Raw genomic sequence first — 17,654 nt, forward strand, 5'->3', positions numbered from 1 at the left:
GTTTTGCTGTTTTAGTAATTGGTCACGCTTAAAAACATGAAATATTTTATATTAAATTTTGCTATCAGCATCAAGTAAATCAAAGTTAGACATAGGAATTATTATCGAAGTGTTCCTGGAAGTCTCAAATATTTTCAGTAAATATAATGCTTCCTGGTAATCTCAGACCCCTTCCTTTTTTATATCCCTATCGTGATGCTTTATTTAATGCCATTCCAGCAACGGCTCCAACAGCACCAAATGCAGCTGCTTTTGCTACAGCTGGAGCTGCAGCGGCTATTAATGCTATAAAACATATAAATAAGCCATTAATGCTAGTTTGAACACTGTATGTGGTCACTGCCAACCATGACATCAATGATTTACCGCCCTGATCCAAAAAATAAAGTAGTTTTTGTTCTTCGGCAATTGTTGGAGTCATTACTAACATCCACAACGAAAGCTTTGTTAGTATTGTTTTACCAGCATCACCAACAGGTCGCCAATTTGTATCATAATCAGTAGCCTTTCTTACAAGTGCATTTGTATGTCTAGCTCCAAAGATAAATTGTCTAACGTTTCCGCAATATCCAATATTATGTGACAGTGGAAATTCGCATGAAAATATTCTTCGAACAAATTTCATCATTCATCCTCGTGATAAAAATCTTAAGGTGTAATCTGTATTAGCACAATGAGACGCCGGTCACACCTCATCATCAGCAGTGTCGGTATAGATTATTGATCGTCTTATATTATTCGGTCTATGGTCAGGGCTGTCAGTAGCGTTTTTGGTGAACAGCATTGATGGGCCTGCTGATTTAGTATAGTCACCTGAATATCTTGCTAGACCTATTATCGTCGTGACAACGTCAACGTCATTCTGAATTGATTTAATATTTCTTCATTCGGTGATATACGTGGCACTGTCAAATAACGCCATGATACTGTTGTTGACAAAATCAACTGTAACATCAGCTGCGTATTCAGTATCATCTGCTTTAATAATATCACATTAGACCTCAAAAAATGCTTCAGCGGGTAAGAAATATCTGCTTGTATCTTGACCATGTAATTGAACTCAACCACGTTGATTTGGTTGTCGTGCGTCATAAGAATAAAATTGATAATCGCGTATAGATTCATCTTTAAGAACCGGTGCTTTATATCGAACGCAGGATCGGATACACGTTTGACCATTTTATTATAATTGCTATCTTCTGACACGAAGACCACTTCCTGCTATCAAACTTGAAACTATACCTATTTCTGCTTCACCAACCGACTCTGATAGTTTCTGGTCTGCAGATTGATTTATTATTTCACTGACATTTGCATGCATAATTTCGGTGCTAGGTAATTTTACTGGTTGTGTTTTTCGTCTAATTAACCGTGCTAGTCTATCCTTGATTGTCGAGAACACTTTTCCGGCAAGTTTACCAATAGCGCCGATGCCTTTATCCTGAACAGCCTCAATAGCCTTCATCCCTAAATGTTTTACAATCGGTATTGCTTCTGGAGCCATCCTTCTAAATATACATTGAACAACATCACCAAGTCCATCCCCAAAAATCGCTTTGTACGTTGGTAATAGTTAGTTCACTACCCTGGCCATTACGGGTCTACGTTGTGCATTGTGTACAATCATTTTTAAATGACATGTTGACTAATTAGTTGCATTTTAGTCGCTGTGATAATCATAAGCAATTTCTTCAGTGAGACAGCGAAAAATGTTGCGATCCATAATACCGCCAGTAAATAATCTTCGACAAAAATCAGATATTTCATTCATTTCCAGCGAATTATTTCCTTCGTTTTTTCCTCCAAAACGAACTACTGATCTCGCTATGTCGGCAAGAACACTGTCAGGACAAGCAATAAGACCACCTCCCCCTGTCGTATTTGAGTAAAAATCACTTCCAGTAGCGCATGACGTAGGTTCGTAAGTTTCATCAGTGTCATTAGGTTGCTGTTTAGCTTCTTCAACAGTCACATCTGCATCTTCAGCTATGTTTTCATATATTACATTTCTACGTTTCATTACTTCTTGTTTGAAGTCAATAAAATCCTGACTAGTAGTATCTCGAGAATCTCGATTTTTATGGGCGGCATTTACTGTATCAATCCATTTTTCGGGTTCTACATGTTCAGCAAAATCTTCATCCAAATGACATTTCTCTTTTTCCCCAAAAAGCAGTAATACCTGCTGATGATACTCGATTATGAAGTAATGTATGACTTTTCCCATTAAATATATTTATATAAGCACTTGGTGTTTGCTCAGGAGGTTGTAGTTCTGATTGTGACAGAGTAATTCGTGAAGGAGGTTGTGGTTTTTCTTGTTCTCGCTATATTTGTTGCTGCGGTGGTTCTTGCTGAGGAATTTGTTATTTAGGTTGATGAGGTTGAGAAAATTGAGCACATACAACATTTATTTATTTCATCTATATAATAGATTTATAATACATCATGTGAGATTCGATACTTTTTAAATTTGATGCGATATGTCCATTTAAAACAGCTATCTTTATTTACATATGTATCATACTCAGGGTTTAAATATCTTTCTCTATAATTATAACATGAAACCGCAAACGCAGCAAGTTTAAATAAATCCATTTTATTTTCTATTACATTAATAGCCAGATCATTAAATTTTTTCATTAACTGAACCTGCTGTTCTTCTGGTTCAGCTTCTTCTCCTAGTTTTGGTTTTAGTGTAAGAACTTTTTGTTTTACCAATACCTTCAAGTATTTCTTCATTTGCGGAAGGTGGCTGAGCAGTAGTTATAGCAGTTGGAATGTTTTTTAAAAGTCTTTTTGTTTTCTTAGTATATTTTGCAGTCTGTTCTAACGTTGGACGAAGACCAGTTTCTTCTGCAACTATTTCAGTAACCTTAGTAATAGGTTTAAATACTTTTTGGGTACCTTCCGCATATTCAACTTGAGATTATTGACGTTCTTGAAAAAACATTGAGAGTATCACGAAGAGGCAAAACCGTTTTGACTGCTTCTAATCATTCTCTAGCTAATCTAGCTGAATAAAATTCCGTACCCAGTGTCATTATTGATATATAATAATGAAGTAAGTATAACAGCAGATGAGGCGCGACCTCAGTGAGACGTCAGTCGGTTAACGACCACACATATACTTTATTAAAAAAAAAACACTAAATACAAAAATAAAGTAACTAAAAAAATATAAAACCCAAGACAGACTCTAGGAGAGCGACTCTGGGAGATAAACTCTATGGAAAGTTAGAGGCTTTAGTTTAGCGTCCGTATCCTTTTGTATGTGTTTCGCATGAGGTTTTTAGTTTTCAAAGTTACGTTTCAGCAAAAGGTCTGTTCGCCTCCTCTGTTCCTAGTATTGCTTATATCGTTGACTTTAAGCAATAGTCTACTATTGAAAATTGTTGACAATCGAACAATCATTAACTTAATGTTAAAATAAAGTTAAAGAATATATTCACATGACCATATATTGATGTTGTTATTAATGACCTAATTTTTATTTCAATGCATATTATTTAGTTATAAAAATAAAAATAAATGGATTTAGTTATAAAAATCAGTTGAACAATCAAACTCTAAAAAGATTCTAATCTTTCCTCTCGATCCCAAAATTTAATCATTATACAGACAATTATGTAGAAAACTAACTTGGACACAGGAATATTAAGTTTTATAAAACTCTCCATACTTAAAAATATTTTTATATTTGCAAATGTATATTTATCTTTCTCTATCTCTGTACATGTAAAACTAGAAAATAACCGGTCAATAACTATAAGTGTCTGTATTTTCACACACACACACACACACATATATATATATATATATATATATATATATATATATATATATATATATATATAGAGAGAGAGAGAGAGAGAGAGAGAGAGAGAGAGAGAGACATAGACAGACAGAGATAAAAAAGAGTTAAAGGGATAGAGAGAGAGCGAGAGAGAGCGATAATTAATACGAGAGAGAGATAAAGTGATACATATAGACATAAATATAGATACATATATATATATATATATATATATATATATATATATATATATATATATATATATATATATATATATATATAGATGGATATATAGACATATAAATATAAATCTATACATATATAGTCCATAATGGCTTCTCTTGAATTCACTATAACCGTATGGTTCTTTTTAGGCCAAAGTGTCAGTGAGAATTGCATAATTTCAGCGAATAATTTAAATCAATAAGTCCTCTCAACATGTATACGAACACAAATGTGAACTAGTCCACAGATTGAACTTCTAGCAAGAATATTCAGTGTCACGATATATAGGGAAACCAAAATGATATCAATTATTTTATTCAAGCTGTCAATCACTTTTTTCTTCATTCATAAATGTCTGGACCAAACTAATGCACACAAGACACCATTAAAACTATTTAAATTCTTGTTTCCAAATATACTAATGTTATTTACTTCTTATTTCAGAATTTATTTGATGGATAAAACAAAGTGTTAACTCCTACAACTTTGAAGACTCTGACCAAAAAAAAAAGAAAATCACTTTAAGTCTAATAATCCTGAGATATGCATGATAAATGTTAGCCAGTAGCACTGTCCTTAATAATAATAATACGAATACTACTACTACTACTAATAATGATACTGATGCTACTATAAATAATAATAATAACATTATGTTAATGAATTTCGTAGAAGCATTTAAAGTTCTAGTGTAAATATCCAATGCATTTTTTTGAGTAAATATTGTCATTGATGTTCATATTATTTTTATTATTAGAATTAGTAATAGCACATGATGCTGCTATTGTTGTTGATGTTGTGGAATTAGAACTGGTCGTATTATCATTATTCTCGGTATTAATCTCAACCGCATTTATTAAATTATGTATTCCATAGTCTTAATTAAATTACATTAAATTAATAAGCATGGTGAATAATAAATGAATATTAACCTCTAACATGCCATCATATACTTTAATCATTATACGGAACCTTTCTCTTTACAATGATTATAAAATATGTTTCTGATTATATAGTTGATATTTCGCTGGTTTGCTTTCAAAAACAAATAACCTCTATGATCCAGGCGGTTTATTGTATTCTTAACCTAAATAGTTTTAAACATTTCTTGATTTGAGTTCTGTGTTTGGAATTTAGATGACATTAATGTGTTTAACTTAAATTGGGTTTCGCGCTGATGACAGCCATATATGGCCAACAAAAAGATACAGTCTGCTTCTATAGATGCTCGGCTGGACACAACATCTGGCATGTTTTCTGGAAATATTTTATCTGTTAAGGTGTTTGATGAATCACTCCGTCAAAATAAAACAGGTCACTATTACATTATATGTGCATGATATTCACCAATCTGTTGTCATAGCTACGACTCTAGGGCGCTTACTTTGTAACAAAAAGAAGCCACACTAACACGTTTACCAAAAACAACATATAATTTTAATTACGTCTCAAAATTATGACTTAAAAATCAAACACCAAAATTAGAGCGTTATGAAATACATCCTCAAAAATCATACACGTGATATAAAAATTCCAAAGTTATAGAATGAACTGAATCTTTTCCACACGTTTTGAACGTATTGATGCACCAATCTGTATTCTGCTCATAATAATCAAAAAGTATTGTAGAGGGAAAGTGGAAAATGACCACAGTGTATGAATACTTGAAACACATAATTCCTTTCAATTTATATCTAAACGCAATTGTATCTATATATATATATCTATATATCTATATATATAAATCTATATATCTATATATCAATATATGGACATTATGTATGTGTGCGTGTATATGTGTGTCTATATACAAAGAGAAAGAGAAGATATATATATATATATATATATATATATATATATATATATATATAGCAGGAGAGAATGGTTAGAAATTATCTTATAAGGACTTTTGTTTCTACTTCGCTTTACTTGTGCATTAAGACGTGAATATGCGAGTCACAAAACTTGACGTATATTTAAGTTACATACAGTGTATTATAATTTTGATTGTCACATAAATCGCCACGGGCAACTTCAATCGACGAAACTAAATAATCGCTATAGAGGTGTATATCTTTTGACAAATTCAGCACATTACAAACACCCAAAAAGAGAGTTTGTGGTACATCTTGGTAGTAATCATTATTCATGTAGCTGAGCGCGGAAAGACAGGACTTGGACATTTAGTCACACAAGATGTGAACTCATTTTACTTTTTTCTTTTAACTTTTTATAATACATAACAGGAAGGGATAGTACATATTTTGGCTGTTATTAATGATACTAGGGAAAGCAAGCTATTTAAGACGACCTTTCCAGCTTGGTACTCGCAATATTAAAATTTCCTTCCATTAAAAAAAAAAAAAAAAAAAAAAAAAAACGTATGTGTGTGCATCGTTGTTGTTTTTCAAAAATATGCATTTTTAATAAACTGATCCGAGCAAAGCACAAATTTTATTAATATGCAAAGAAAAAACATCTACAATAAACCGGTACCTGCGTTATGGTGCGTGTATGAACAATTTCGGTAAACTTTAACAAGCAGAGCTCGGTTCTATGTAAGTAATGGAACATTGCCATCATATATGATGCACTTTTGTGTCTAAGAGTTCAATTTAGAAAGATAGATACACTTAGATCACCACTATTAGATATTTATTAATTTTCTGCACACATTCCCCAACGTGCGTAAAAAGACATAATTGTAAACAGATCAAAGACCGGCGTCAGCACGAACCATTAGTCATATTAATTCTACTACTTTAGCTTTCATAAATTTGTTTCACTAAATGTATCGAAACTATAAAATGCAAATATGCAAAATAGTCTGAAAGAAATTGGAAAATCCCACATATGTAAATTATTTTGTATATTTGTATGTGTGTGCTTGGTGTGATTGTGTATGTGGAACGGCGCAGATAGTGGTGGTCATGACGGTATTTACTACTAAACTTAAATTTGAATATTGTTGTTTCAGTAATACAAACTATAATCGAGACAATAATAATTATTTTGTAGATTTATCTGTGTAACGATATCAAAATATTTAACTCAAGGAGAAAGAAGAACGAAGAAAGAAAGAAAGGAAAGAAAGAAAAGAAAGAAGAACGAAGACAGAAAGAAAGAAAAGAACAACGAAGCAAGAAAAGACGATAAAGGGAGGAAAAAAGCGAGAAATGAACGAAGAAAGAAAGAAAAGAAGAAAAAGGGAAGAAGAAAGAGAGAAAAGAACGAAGAAAGAAAGAGAAAAAAGAACAAAGAAAGAAAGATAAAAACAAATAAAGAAAAAGAAGAAAGAAAAAAGGATTTAGAAAGAAAGAGAAAAAATAAGAAAGAAAGAAAACGAACAGAAGAAAGAACGAAAAGAAGAAAGAACGAAAAGAAGAAAGAAAATAACGAAGAAAGAAGAGAACATGGAAAGAAAAGAACGAAGAAAGATGGCGAACGAAGAAATATTGAGAAAGAAGATGGTGCGTTCTAACACACCAAGAAAATACTATCATAAGCGATGATCAAAGTGAACTGGCATTATAATTCTTGGTCCAAATAAATGTGGTAAATATGACCGCCGTTCTCAATATTCTTAAGCACCATTATGACACAGTCCAATAAATATTCACTATACAACTAAGTGTGACCAAATAATAACGATTAGCAATTATCGATAACAAATCCTTTGATTTTGTTGTTGATGATGAGCTCTATTATACTTCTGTTCTTGAGATAGAGCTATTGAAATTCCACTTACAAATATTAAGGTCGTTCATCTCAACTAAACGACCTTGAAAGTACATACCGCATGGCATTAGCAAGTATAACTTTCAACTGCATCGGTTTTTATATTACTCACACAAAAAAAATTGGGCAGAACTTGACAGTATGAGACACTGAATCGTCCATACTGCTTTTCATCCTAAAATTCACTATGTTGACATGTTGTCGGTGTTTCGATACATGCTGATAACAACTTATAAGTGACATCTTGAAATTATCGCCTTTTCTAGGTACACATACAATTTACCTTCTGAGCAGAAATATAAAAAAATGAAAAAGAAGAGACTAGTGTATTTCATAGATTAGTAATAACCGCTTTCTTTCTGATGAGCAAACTATGGTTCTCAAGATTAACTTATGCAAATTCTCATGTAGAGAATTTGAACATATAACAAAATGTTTTGTATAGATAAGCAATCGGCAATTGTATCTGCATAATACATTTAAAGGCACCACATGACGAGCTTTAGTGAAAATGCAGTTTAATAGTATGCTTTTTATAGTATTATATGTATCCGTTGATCCAATATTTCATTGTTGTACTGGCGTTTCACTATTTATACTAGGTCGTTTGTTTACATTAACAATATAAAAAAATGCTGGCTGACCTATGAAGGAACATAGGATAAAATGAATTTAAATGTGGTACATTGTTTACTGTTTATTCTGCAACAGAGTTATATTAATTGTGGTCAGAGATCACAGTACGTGATGAATGATCTTTAGACGAAGGGAGATAACTCCTAAGGTGTGAAACATTGCGCACTTAAATATACCCTTCTTCAAAACTAAGATGGCATATCTAGTCAAATTTCTCAGGTTACTTACCGTAAAATTTCAAAAATTGTAAGTTTAATAAAATAATTATGTTGAACGATTACAGTTTCACTCATGTGATATTACTTCAAAATTAATTATATATCTTTTATAGCTGTAACGGGTCCATTATGCTTATCAAATTACAAATAAATTCTAGTTTCTAGCAGGCTTAAACATGTCGATATTAGTCTAATTATAGATAAACATATATATTGCATTTGTAAGATATTTATACCATCAGTAATAACCTTGAGTTGATTAGATCTCTTTTGCTATAAAACCACAGTCGTTGACTTGTTCCAGCAATGCTGTCTGTAATGACTTGGCTTTGTCCTCTCCAAATCGTATGGTCGAAATTGCTTTCGACTGAGTTGATGAAATATAACAGAAAAATTCTATACAAAATGATAAAAAAACATCAATCCATACTAAAGTGTAAGCACCCTTTAATTGAAAACCGAACATTATGTGGTGGCTTCTACTTTCGCTTATCGAGAAATTTGTACATTCCATAACCGTGATAATCTAATTTAACAATTTAAAATAAATCTTTAAAAAATCATAAAGAAACGACTTGAACGGCCTCTAACTAAACTGAATCAACATTATATGTAGAAACTACGTGGAAAGCAAAGCTTTGGATTAGAAATGAAATATCATCGCTCGAAAATATTTGCAGAGAAACGAAACGCAGTTTCCGCAGTATGAAACTGCAAAAGAATTCACGAGAAGCTTCAAATTACTTGCTATTACTTTAAAACATCAACGTTTTCACATTTTTATTGTGTCTATTTCAGACAAATAAACATTTCCATTATGCCATGCATCATTAAGAACACAATGCACATAACTCAGATCTTATTCTCCAATATAAGGGCATATGCATTGTAACAAACGAGTTTTACGTATCACGAAGTATAATCGCTTTCAATAAGTATACTCTTATGTCCCATAGCGATTCAGAGTTTTGAAATCAAACTAATCAGGAATCGCATTAAAATACCGGGAAGTGTATGGCTGAAAAATAAACAAAGCAGCTAGTATTTCCAAAGCTAAGTTACCAGAACATGTATGTAGGGTATGACGAGTTATTAAGTATGCATGTCATTGATAAAAGTCAAATTTCAAAGCATTAACATATAGTTTCAAGGCATGGAACATGGTCAATGGTTTAGACAATATTTCTTACACATAATGGATCAGGCCTTTATCCTTTTCTGTCTATGTTTGATGAGGCCTCTCTTGGAGTGTTTAATTGTTTTAGGTGTCAAGCCAGTAACAGTTAAAGAATACAATGCATCTGGACAGATGGCAAGGCCAAATCCATGGTTTAAAGTGACATCATGCCATATTTTTCTGTCCAACTGGTGAAATACTGAAATAATGTATATGTTATCGCTGTGCTCAAAGTTGAATTGTAACATCAGACCCTCCGAATCATCGAAACGAAATAGGTTGAATGTCAAGTGGAACTCAATGACCTCCCTCAAAAATCTAACATTAGTGTGGAATACTATCTAGTTGATTTCTTTTCTCAAGATGCGAAACTCGCCATAGGAAATTTTTTAATATTAGGTCATATCACATTTGTTTAAAAAAAAACATGTTCTAATGTGGGAGTATATTTCTTCAAATATAAAGAAAGATTAAAGAGTTTTATTTATCCATGATAACTACTGCCAAATTAAACAAAGACATTTAACAATTAATTTTATTAACGTATTTTTTTATTCAGTTTAGTTCTAGTTATTTAAAACAGTATGCTATATATCAGCTTTCAAACATATTGGGTATTTCATCAGCCGCTAAATTCAAATTGTATCTTTCACATGTTGCTCCGTTCATCCATTAGCATTCTGAATCAATGTCTGATTTTCAAAGACAAATGCGCATCACACGTTTGAGATGGTATTCAAAATGATAAACAAATGTCTTTAACATATTTCACAAAAGTGGAATGTGGGTAGTAACATTTCCATATGAGTGTAGCAGAAGGATTTTATTTGGTCAGAATAGTGATAAATCGGACTTCGACTATTATGAACGCGTTTATGCTTGTCAAACGTGTAAGAACGTAAACTGTGTTGAAAACTGGATCATACATTCAATAAATCACACTTTGAGTATTTAGCTGTGAAATTGAAGTCTTCTAATTCATTCGTTTTAAATTTAAGTATGTGTATAGTCCACTTGGATACAGTACAGAAGTATATGCATGGATTGCATGATCAAAGCTTAAATATCTCAATGTATATAGGCACATACCGTAACTTGTTCTCGAATGCTTAATATGTAGAATAGTTGTATGCACGAATGTTTTATCCCATCGCGTTTTGATCACGAATAATCTAAGGCAATCTAAGGCTTCATAGCTGCATTTCCTTCTCTTAAAGATGCTAAGAGAGATAACTTCTACATACGTACATTGTGACTTGTTAAAAGAGTCGGTGGTGCCTTTAAATAGCATTTTTGGTTCATCTGCTGCCAATCAATTCACAATATGGATTAAAAACTTCATCCAGTTATATTCACTTCATATCGTCTATCTAATCTAACCTAACTGAATGTAAACTAATAATCAACAATTCTCATGTTGACCCATTAGCTATTACATTCATATTTCTTTCATCGGTATGCATTCATTTCATATTGCTTCAAACTAAGATATATAAATCTTATTGTTGAAACTAGCAAACAAACAAACAGATCTAGGTTAACTTGCTACGTGTTTTGTCGAAACGGCCAACTAAAGCAGGCCACTGTTTCGAACATATTTCTCAAAATAACCGTTAAATCTAACATAGTTCATTAGCTTCCTTTCAATAACACCGATGATATAAGTAACAGTGATATAGAGAGAAAGACGAAGGATGCAAAATCACATTTTATTTTAAAGTTTAACGCCTGCCAAGAACTTTAACCTTGAGGAAAAAACTGTAGTTATCCTCAGTTTTGAGAACGCCCTTTGGGAGATTAATGAGTATACTGAATATCCATAATTTGATGACAAACCTAACTCCATGTTCATGTCGCTATTCCTAAGATTGGCTACTCAAGATGAACGTGTGTATCCGACTGGACATGAAAGTTTACCTGACTGGATTCATTCTGGATGATGAATCTGTTTAGTTCCCTTTCAAATAGAAATGTTCGTATCTCTGGTCTATCTTAATGCGCTGTAGATTAGTGAGCGTATATTGCATACACTGACACTCAGTGGCGCCACCTTTATCATCTTGTGCGATATTCGATCGCTAAAGCGGTTAATGTGAAGCAGGTAATGTGCATGGCACCAATCCTAGCCCATTGATTATGTTTCAGGGTTGGTCATTTTAATCCTCAGTCGGCCATGGAGCTGCTGAAATGCATGGCTTTTAAGGTCCATTGAAAGCCACAATATATCATGGGAAACCTTCTGTAGGTCTTCAGCAACAACTCTGAGAGTATACACATCCGCTGCACTGTAGCTCTCATATCGGCACGGGACTTGGGGTATCACGGCCTGAGAAGAACGTGTGGGGCGCTCATATTGGTGTCATTATCTGAACATATATAGATAAATATATATTTTGATCACTGATATTCTATGATGACCTATCGTTATATTCAATGGCTGTCATAGACGTGTACAGGAAAATTTGTTCAGATTCCAAGAAAACCAATTTAGGGCTACAAGTGTCTATCTCTATTTTTACTTCTCGCGCATCATGTATCCATCCAATTATATATTTATACATGGACTTATCATCCGACCGATATACGTAATGTGTATGTATACATACACGTTTAAGTTTAAGTACTCTACCTTTCCCGCAGCTCCGTTCATTGGTTTCTTATAATGCCGTCTGTACACTTTATGATCATATGTACTTTAAGTGTATAAACGTTTTTATTACCTCTTCTTAATCGAAACTACTATTGACATATTGTTCTTCTCTGCAAATGAAAAATCCACATATTAATAATATAGTGTAATGCATCCCAGTGAATAACAAGGATGTGTTGTGTTGTGATGTGATTTGGATTTTTAACGTAGCTTTAACAATTTATTTTTCAGTCATATCGCTACGATGTCTGCAATGTGGCAATTTATAGTGATGTCTAGCACTGGGGCATCATGCCGCAGACATATAGCATGATGTCCCACCTAGTAACATGAATAAGAAGGAGACTTAGGACAAGTGTTAATATGTGTACATGAAAAGTATTTAGTTTTGTTAAAGTTGGTGTCAAAGATTCTCAACGAAAACAGCATTGACTTCAAAAGAATAAAATTTAAAAAACAACGTAAACAAACAAAAAAATGTAGTTAATCACGTAGCCCATACGAGAAACAAAGACAAATACCATATATCAGTTCGTGTAGCGACACGATTCTTAGCGACGGTAAACCGTGTCGTTTCTACTGTTTACGTTTTGCAAATGGAAAAAACTCAATATCGCCGACTTCAAAAGTAAATGATTAGTTCCAAATATGCACAATTGTTAAATTCGTTGATTGGCATTTGTGTAAGAAAGGTTCCATATCACCCACGTGACTAGCCCAAGTATAGTATCATCAGGAAACTTTGAAGGAAATTTGACTAGTAAGATCATAAGGATCCAGTTTCTGGCAATGATATATATATATATATATATATATATATATATATATATATATATATATATATATATATATATAATGGAGAGGAACTTACAAGTTGCATACATTTTTTGCAAGTATGTAAAATAAACTTTTCAAACATACATCTGACTCACTCGACCTTTGACCAGCACGTATTCAATAAATATATTCATCAGTTATATCTACCTTACTTAAGGTAACTTTGATTTTACTTTATTACAGCAGTGCAATATTGATATGATAATACATATATTGGTCTACACCAGGTTGACCCGACAACTGATCGTGCCATTCAGATTGCGGTATGTCAACATTAATCAGAAATATCATATGAATGGATGTCCCACTCACATAAATTTCATCTCGAATTAGTTAAAGGAGATAAAACCAGGACGACAGTCGACATCATGTCACATTCAAGCGCGATACGGGCAGCAAGTGTCTCTCGATTCCAAGAAAACGTATATAGGGCTACACATGTCTATATATCATTATTTCTCTCTCTCTCTCTCTCTCTCTCTCTCTCTCTCTCTCTCTCTCTCTTTGCATGTATCCATCTTATTATCTATGCATCCACGGATTTATCATCCAACCCATCTTGTAAATGTCAAAATACTCTACTTATCTCCAAGACTCAGTTAATTATTTTAATTTATTACTGTCTTAGCATATTATAATCATATGCAATTGATACGTATATCAACTTATATTCCCACTTCTCATTTAAATATCCTATGAAATATTGTTAAATATCTCAATTTGTACATGCAGCTACAAAGATTAAAAGTCCATTGTATTTCATTTCCGTCACTAAAATGGAGGCTTAGAACAAGTGTGTAATATGTCTCAACTGAAATGATTTAAATCTAGTTAAATTAAACTTGGTGCAAACGTATCACGAGAAAAACAACGTTGACGTCAAAAAAGAGCAAGAGCCTAAAAGGATAAACAAACCTATGCAGTTAATCACGAAATAAATACAATAAACAAGGAAGGACAAAATATATTAGTTATGGTAGGGAAGCTATTCTTAATATTAAATCCTTTCACTTTTACTATCTACGTCTAACAAAATAAAAACCTATATCGACGCCTTCGAAAGTAAATTAATAGGACCAAGAGTGTTCAATCGTTAAATGCGGAGACTGGTGCTAGATAAGTTCCATTTCTCTCCCAATACATATTCTAAACATTTCAAGAAAAGTGGTTCCCACTATTGTAAGAAAGCTGGAACGTACCCATGTGACTAGTGCATGCATAGCGACATCCCAAAACAATGAAGTAATTTTAATTAGTAGGATCATAAGGATCCAGTTTCTGGCAGTGACAAATAAGTGTATTAAACCATTCACAGTTTAAATCTAACACACTCGAACTTTGACCAGGATGTAAGCAGTAAATATATTCAGAAGTTGTGTGTACCTTACTTAAGGTACCTATGAGATTATTGCATCACAGCCGTGCAATAAATGGCGTATTGCTTGACACAAAATATGTTATTGCTGCTATACATTGGGTCTAGACCAGGTTGAACTGTCAACGGATCTTGATATTAATACTGCGATATGTCAATATGATCATTAAATACCTGCTGATTGGATGCCCCATCCATATAGAGATCAGCTTGAATTGGTGAAAGGCGATATAGTCTGGAAGATAGACGAGCTTTTATCACCTTCAATGACGATAAAGGCAGCACGTGTCTATCGATTCCAAGAAAATTTACTTAGGCCTTTACGTGTCTATACATCTCTTTACATCCATCTCTGTGTGGTTCCATCCAATTATATGTTCATATATGGATTTATCCTCTCACCCTATGCCTATGTATGTATTTATGCATATAACTGTGTCTAAATACTCTACCTATCCCCAAAGCACCGTTCGTCCGTAGGGTCCCGACTGGCCGAGTGGTCTAAAGTGCTCACTGTAACGGATCACTGTCATTGTCCCTGTGTCTGCATGGATTCGAGTTTCAGGATCGGCCATCTGGCTACGTGTGAAAACTTGCCAGAAGCTTCTCGTGGTTTGTTTGTTCTTTCCAGTGTTTTCCGGTATTCTTCATCCAACATTTATACTGGCTGCCATGTATAGCCTATCGTGTGCTGAAAAATGGCGTTAATCCCCACAAGAACACCGTTCATTCGTTTAATACATTGCCGCCTGTGCACGTTATGATTACATGCAGTTTTTATGTAGATACATTTATTTTACCTCTTTTCATTTGAAAATGCTATTGAAAAATCGTTAAATAATTGACCTTGCAATTGCAAGTAACGCATATTAAAAATCGATTGTATTGCGTCCAAGCCAATAACAAGGAGGCTTAGAACATGTGTGTAATACAAGTTATTCCCCTACCTATCTAGAATTATCATAATAAAGTCTTGTTTCTCTTTAGGTTCAGAGCTATCTGTTACGCCTAAACGGCGTTGCATTGCCTCATGGGTCACTATCTAAATTCTTGAAAATAGACTTACAATTTATGGGACAATAATATAAAGAACAGTATATTTTCTTTAAATTAAATAAATAAAATAATCCACACATTTTGTTTCAAAAGTAAGTGTCTCTTCCACTGATTGGAAATGACATGATCGGCATGTACGTAGGTATCATTGTTATCCGCTCTCTTCAAACACACTAGATTGTAATGCAACAGTAGATAGAATGTATATTTTCCTGTACATAGTTTGCGTGTGAAAAACACCACAAAATGTAAGTGTGATGTATAGGGAAGTTAGATAACGATCGTGTATTTCATGACTTTGTGTCGATACAATGGTTTTAAATATACATCACATCTGCCATGTGTATGCATAATCCATTTCCGGCGAAAACTGGTGCACATAAATGAGCACCAGGTGCATTAAGTTACATGTTGCTGACCATCATTTGTATTTTGTCTTAAATGGCAATATCAACTGATATGACGAACTGTTATCACATAAATATCAGAAGGTAGTACAGACCAAGATATATTTCATCGGAAACATCCCCCAAGTACTAAAGCTCATTGTCTCTACGTTCGCGGTCAGCGACTCTGACATGTATTCATAAATTGCCAACCGTAGAAGGCTACATATGTAGAGTGCTTGTCAGTCCTTTGTTTCCAGTGTATTAAATTTTACTTGATGTTACCCATGGTATAAATATGCGATTTAAAATAAAGCAGATAATATATGCAGGTGAAGTCATGCACAAGTCATTTTCTTTTTACTAAGTGAATATTAATGCAGACACACTATGAAATTACTCCTGTAAAAAGAAGCATATGACATCAAAACAATTTATAATATGGCAGTGTCGCTATTAATTCTCAGAATGTGGGTGATAAAATATCAATTATAAGACGAGTTACCTGTGGGAACGTCCAGTTTACTACCTATGCAGGAAATATATTTAAAGTGATGCTTCTAGAAACTATATAGCGGCAACTATCCTCTACGTATCGAACTGCGGAGGATATTATGTATCAACGTAATTCAATTATATGTAGAACGCAAAATGCATGCACATAAAAACAAAAACTAAACATGTTACTGAACAGCTGCACATTTTATCGTTATGAAGTTGGCTCTTTAATAACAGTTATTAAATTGATATTTCTAGGAGAAACAAAATGACAGCCTTAAACGGTTAATTCAGTAGAGAGTTGCATATGTACCAACGATGTGGCCGTTAAGGCTAGATTGGTATGGAAAATTTACCTGCAAGCATGCTGAAATTATACAACAATATTAATCGATTTTTCTATATCATACACCAAACCATACTATCTAAATACAGAAATGCAATGGCAATGGATGAACTAGCAACACGTGCAGGTATGAACAAATGGTTTCTAAGTGTATGAGGAAGGCAAAGTGATCACACTAAAAGTATGCTACATTGTCGGCGCAGAAAGAAAGAAAGGCTTATTAATGTATTCATGGTGTATAATGCGAAGACAACGCTTCGTTAACTTGCTTTAAGGTAGAAAACATCCGGAATATATATATATATATATATATATATATATATATATATATATATATATATATATATATATATACAGATTGCAAATAATCTCTGTCAGTAGAGAGCGTGCTGCTTGACATGGACAATATTAGTAAATTAATTATTCACGGCATTTGATACCACTTCGTTCGTCAAAGCGAGATCACTCAAACGTCCGCATAGGTGTGAATATAAAGGATATCTTTTCAGCTAGACCTATGGAAGGGCCAAATTAGCGATGCAGTATATTGCGATTTAGTTAGAATGACAGGGTCATGTATGAAAAGAAGCAACATTGACTGTTATTCTTGAATTATATCATGTAACAATAGACCCATGCCATTCCATGAACCTAGACGTAAATACTGTAATGCTTCCTATTTCCCTAAAACTGAGGAAAATTCAACCATTTCATAT

The sequence above is a fragment of the Sinohyriopsis cumingii genome, chromosome 14 (genome assembly GCF_028554795.1).
Source record: "Sinohyriopsis cumingii isolate HCF-2022 chromosome 14, ASM2855479v2, whole genome shotgun sequence".
In the NCBI taxonomy this organism is placed as follows: Eukaryota; Metazoa; Mollusca; class Bivalvia; order Unionida; family Unionidae; genus Sinohyriopsis; species Sinohyriopsis cumingii.